Below are 6355 nucleotides of genomic sequence, written 5' to 3'. Positions count from 1 at the left end.
TGGTCTGTCTGTTACAGAACGATTATAGAGTCTATCAGACATGTTTTTCTGTCTGTACAATCTTAGAAAAAGGGCTCCAAAAGGGTTATTCGGCTGTCCCCATAGGATAACTCATTTTGGTTCCAGGTATAGCCCTTTGGGGTTCCATGTAGAACCCTCTGTAGAAAGCTCTATACCTGTAACCGAAAAGGATTCTAACTGGAATCAAAACGGTTCTACTTGCAACCAAAAAGGGTTCTCCTATTGGGACAACTGAAGAACCCTTTAAGGTTATAGATAGCACCTTTTTTCCTAAGAGTGTAGGGGAAGTGTCTGGACTGACTGACTGATCTGACTGACTGACTGACTGACTGACTGACTGACACACACACACACTCAGGTTGTTGGCCTTGCCTTCCCATGGCTAGCAGGTTGTGTTTTCCCTATGTGTCGTCTGTTGGGGGAATCAGATCAGTGTGAGTGTGATAACCAGACAGCTTGTCATTACCTAAGAGGCTGATCGCTGTGATGTAACAATACTGTATGCCATCGCTACGGCAACCTGGATCTAGCTGCTTACTGTGACCCTGGAAACCAGGCCTGACATAAGTGAGCTAATCACCTGCAAGCTGGTTCAGACGTCGGTCTCTCTATCTCTCTTCCATCTTTCTCTCCCTCTTACTCTCCATCTCTTTCTCTGTATCTCTCTCCCTCCATGTCCCAAACAGTTTACCAAGTGAAGTCTTACTCAAACATCTTTTACATTCCACCTATTCGATACATACTCTGCTCTTCAACCCCCCCCCCACCCTTTCTCTTCACTGTCCATCCTACTACATAAACTTAATCTGTTGCCTGCAGACAGACAGAACATACACCATACATATCAGTTCCATAACCTCAGCAGCATTGATAACACTGTATATATAATGTTCATTGCTATTATGAGTTAACTATACTGAACAAAAATATAAACGTAACATGCAACAATTTAAACATTTTACTGAGTTACAGTTCATATGAGGAAATCAGTCAACTGAAATAAATTCATTAGGCCCTAATGTATGGATTTCACATGACTGGAATACAGATATGCATTTGTTGGTCACATACCTACCTAAAAAGGTAGGGGCATGGATTAGAAAACCAGTCAGTATCTGGTGTGACCACCATTTGCCTCATGCAGCATGACACATCTCCTTGATCAGGGTGTTGATTGTGGCTTGTGGTATGTTGTCCCACTAATTTTCAATTTCTGTGCAAAGTTGCTGAATATTGGCGGAAACTGGAACACGCTGTCATACACATCGATCCAGAGCATCCCAAACATGCTCAACGGGTGACATGTCTGGTGACTATGCAGGCCATGGAAGAACTGGGAAATCTTCAGCTTCCAGGAGATGTGGGGCCGAATTGTGTACAGATCCTTGTGGCAAGGGGGCGTGCATTAGCATGCTTAAACATGAGGTGATGGCAGCGGGTGAATGGCAAGACAATGGGCCTCAGGATCTCATCACGGTATCTCTGTGCATTCAAATTGCCATCAATAAAATGGAATTGTGTTCGTTGTCCGTAGCTTATGCCTTCCAAAATCATAACCCCACCACCACCATGGGACACTCTGTTCACAACATTGACATCAGCAAATCGCTCGCCCACACAACGCCATACTGCCGTCTGCTGGTACAGTTGAAACCGCGATTCGCCCGTGAAGAGTACACTTCTCCAGCGTGCCAGTGGCCACTGAAGGTGAGCATTTGCCCACTAAAGTCGGGTCAAAACCCTGGTGAGGACGATGAGCACGCAGATGAGCTTCCCTGAGACTGTTTCTGACAGTTTGTGCAGAAATTCTTTGGTTGTGCAAACCCACAATTTTATCAGCTGTCCAGGTGGCTGGTCTCAGACGATCTTGCAGGTGAAGAAGACGGATATGGAGGTCCTTTGGCACTGCCAAATTCTGCCAAAACGACATTGGAGGCAGCTTATGGTAGAGAAATTGACATTAAATGAACTGGCAAAAGCTCTGGTGGACATTCCTGCAGTCAGCATGCCAATTGCAAGCTCCCTCAAAATGTAAGACATCTGTGGCATTGTGTTGTGTGACAAAACTGCACATTTTATAGTGACCTTTTATTGTCCCCAGCACAAGGTACACCTGTGTAATGATCATGCTGTTTAATCAGCTTCTTGATATGCCACATCTGTCAGCTGGATGGATTATCTTGGCAAAGGAGAAATGCTATTTTATTTCAGCTCCTGAAACCAACACTTTATGTTGCATTTATATTTTTGTTCAGTATAGTACACTACTTTTTGACCAGGGTACATAGGAACCAGTGGGGGCTGCTGAGGTGAGGACGGCTCATAATAATAGCTGGAACGGAGTAAATGGAATGACATCAAACAAATGGAAACCATGTGTTTGATGTATTTGATACCATTCCCCAATGAAGGTGCCACCAACCTCCTGTGATAGGAACTCTGGTCAGAAGTAATGCACAGAACAGGGAACATAGTGTCATTGTGGACGCAACCCAGGTTATGAAAGTGATCCTAGATGATATTGATCTTGTCTTTAACTTCTACAGTTTCATCTACTAACTTCGTACTCCACAAGCAGAAAAAGGTATAAGAAACGGAACAGAGGTGAAAATGTGAGACGCACATGAACGCATGGACGCACACAGATGTGTCGGCATTCACACACGCAAACATGAACATACAGAGCGACTGCGGGCGAGAGACACACGCACAGAGAAGATAAGATAGCACAGAAGCAACACCTTTACCACTTACATGGTAAAACAGGAGAGTCAAATGTTATTTCATCTTTCTCTTACTGTACCTTGTGACCTGTCTTTCATAGGAGAGCAGACGTTAGAAGCCTCTCTTAACAGACAAACATGAAATCAGTCAACTACCCCCCACAGATAACATGCTCGCAGTCAAACCCCTTTCTTTACTGCCCTCCCTGGTACCAGACCACACAACCAACGTATGATAAATATTATCGAGAAAAAGTCCTGCTCTTGGTTTCCTGCTTTAATATAGACTGGATATAAAATCTCAGCTTCCATTTCGGTATTTACTGTAAACAAAAAGGGAAACTCTGTCAGAAAAGAGTAATGATTTTTGGAGCTGAATCAAGACATGGCAGGCATTACACGGTATTGAGATTTTCTGAAATACTATTGCTTTCACTGGCTTTCTTAGCTGTTATGAGTGTTAGGAGAGCTGCCAAGCTGAGACTACTGTTGGGCTAACCAGTAGGACAGGCAGCAAGGCATCGCAAACAGCTGAAATGACAACTGGACACTTTGGTATCGAACGCAGTTTGGGTTGTTCTGTGTCCTCTAATTGGGTAGTGTTATCTGAGACGTCAAATAGTGGACACGGTACAACCCAAATGGCGTTTGATACTTTGGTCCTCATGGACGGGAGCTGACCCTCCTAGTCTACATGTGTATGACCACGACTAACTCTAACCTCCAGGTCTACATGTATAAGATTACTGTACAATTAAGATAGGCTAGTATAGACCCCTGCTGATCTGCACTATTTCCCCTCCATCAGATAGCAGGGACTGACTGGCTTGTCTCTTCATCTCCTTACTCCTCCATGCACCCTCTGGGACTTCCAGGAAGATTTTAACCCACTTCACCACAATTTGTTTCCAAGTTTTCACCGTAAAGCTCTAATTATTTTCATTTCTGAAGATTCTAATTTATTTCATGTGATGAGTGATTCATTTATGACCCTCATTTTAAGGTCAACTCTGTTACGTGAACTGAACTATCATTTTAATCAAAAGAAACATTGAACATCTGATAGTCAAATCATAGTGTAAAAGCAGGTGGGCTGGTTCTACTCTTTTTGGCCATTTTCTGGTGTTTAGCGGTGGAAAATTGAGCGGGTCGGCAGAAGGCGTCACCAATAGATAGAATGGATAGAAATTTTGAAAATTCTCCCTGTCACAAGGGGATTTATGTCTGATTTAAGATGAAATTGTCAACCCTGTTACGGTCAACCCTGTTACTTTATTTGGCACTTGATAGCCATTTACTAGTCTTTTTTTCCACTTTTTATAAATAAAAAAAATGCTTTAAGTTGAACATGTGCTCTTTATGACAGAATGTTAAAATGAGGTGAAATAAAAATCCCCAAGTTACACATCTCAAAAGGCACCGAAGTGGTGGAAGGACCCTAATGTGTGACACTGTGATTCTGTAGCAGCTGAGGCTGTGACTTCCTGCAAACCTCTCAAGCTGGTGTTCATGAAACATTCGCTGCTGTGTGATTAACATTGTCTCTACTTTTGTTCTGGAGGTGTCTCCGTTGCAACTTATAATAAACCAGATAGATCCCCTTTACAATGCTCCATGCATGTTTAGTACACAAACACAGGCCTTGTCTAGACTTGACAGTTCATGCAGCTTTTGTATTCTGATCATGGAGATGTGATCATGGAATTCCTAAAACATAGTGCTTCTACACCTACATTTAAATGTGTCTACCATGTCCATATTGTGTTCCGATTCCCTTTTCAGTGCTATATTCAAATGCCAGTATGCATTCTGCAAACAGTGGAACACGCCAAATCTGATAACACAAAAACAACTTGGTGGCAGTTGCCTAACTAACCAGCTTACCTCTGTAAGTAGCCAGCATTTTTCTAAATAAGCTATCTAGCTGGCTAGCATTTATGAAGCCAGAAAACACATTCCTCACACGCTAGGAACATATTTCCTCCAAGTTTAATGAAAAGGTGTGCCTCGCTCACAAAACACAAGTTTTCTGGAGACTTGTAGGCAGAGTGCTGATGACATCGCCCATTGTATGCGCATTCGGTGTCACTTCATATGTTTGCATATTCATTTTGCACGCCATTCTGTTGGCTGGCTTCCTGAAAACTACCCTACAGGGCACACTACCTAAGTGTAGTGATGATGAATTGTCCCATTGTCATTCTTACAGGAGACACATTTCCAGTCATTCCGCCGGTATCATCTTGTCGCCAACTATACAATAGTCATTATCATTTGGCCTCTGTATGGTGAACTTCTGTTTATACCACCACACGTTAATGCAGCGCGAATTTAAAATATTGAACATATGCGGTACACAGAACACACCAGAGCCTAGTGCGGCATCCTAACCATAGCGTTACGGAATGCTCTCCATTGACAATGAATGACTTCCGCCAGAACGCTAAGAGTTTGATGCATCTGGTGGACATAAAGCTTCAAGAGGAGAAATCTGCACACAATGTGTCCCTGGCTAAGTCTACAATTGACACTTACATGCGACATGCAATCAGAATAAGAAGATCACATTGAAAAGACAAAAGTCGCATTGAAATCCACACACAATACATCCCTGACCACCTCCTGAAGTGGTCAGCCAGATCTCAATACAATGCGGCCTGTCTTTTCAATGCAATCTTCGTATTCTGATAGCAGAAGTCGCATGTAAGTGTCAAGTGTAGACACAGCCAGGGACACATGCAGGTTTCTCCTCAGTCTGAATGGGTTTCTCCTCAGTCTGAATGGGTTTCTCCTCAGTCTGAATGGGTTTCTCCTCAGTCTGGATGGGTTTCTCCTCAGTCTGGATGGGTTTCTCCTCAGTCTGGATGGGTTTCTCCTCAGTCTGAATGGGTTTCTCCTCAGTCTGAATGGGTTTCTCCTCAGTCTGAATGGGTTTCTCCTCAGTCTGGATGGGTTTCTCCTCAGTCTGATTTTCCTCAGTCTGGATGGGTTTCTCCTCAGTCTGAATGGGTTTCTCCTCAGTCTGAATGGGTTTCTCCTCAGTCTGGATGGGTTTCTCCTCAGTCTGGATGGGTTTCTCCTCAGTCTGGACACAATCAGGCTACTGAAAGCGCATACAATGGGCGATGTCATCAGCCCACAAGTCTCCAGAATATCTGTGTTTTGGGAGCAAGAGGAACCTTTTTTATTAAACGTTCTAGGAAATATGTTCCTAGTGTGTGAGGAACGTGTTTGCTGCCTTTATAAATGCTAGCCAGTTAGCTGGCTTATTTAGATTAGTTATGCTAACCTGTTTGCGATCCCTTTAGCTTTGCTAGCTAGCTTGCTGACTAGTTACAGAGGTTAGCTGGCTAGTTAGGCTACTGCCATTAAGTTGTTTTATCAGATTAAGCGTGTTCCACAGTTAGCAGAATGAATACTAGCATAAATAAAAATAATAATACATTTGAATATAGCTCGGGAAAAGGGAATCCGGAAACAATGTGGACACGATAGATTTAGGTGTAGAAGCATTACATGTTCGGAATTCAATGATCAGAAAAAAGAGCTATATGAACTGTCAAGTCTAGGCCCCTGATGACCTCCTGAAGTAATCAGACAGATAATCTTAA

This window comes from Salmo salar, chromosome ssa14 (assembly GCF_905237065.1).
Source record: "Salmo salar chromosome ssa14, Ssal_v3.1, whole genome shotgun sequence".
Lineage (NCBI taxonomy): Eukaryota > Metazoa > Chordata > Actinopteri > Salmoniformes > Salmonidae > Salmo > Salmo salar.
This window is presented reverse-complemented; position numbering follows the sequence as displayed.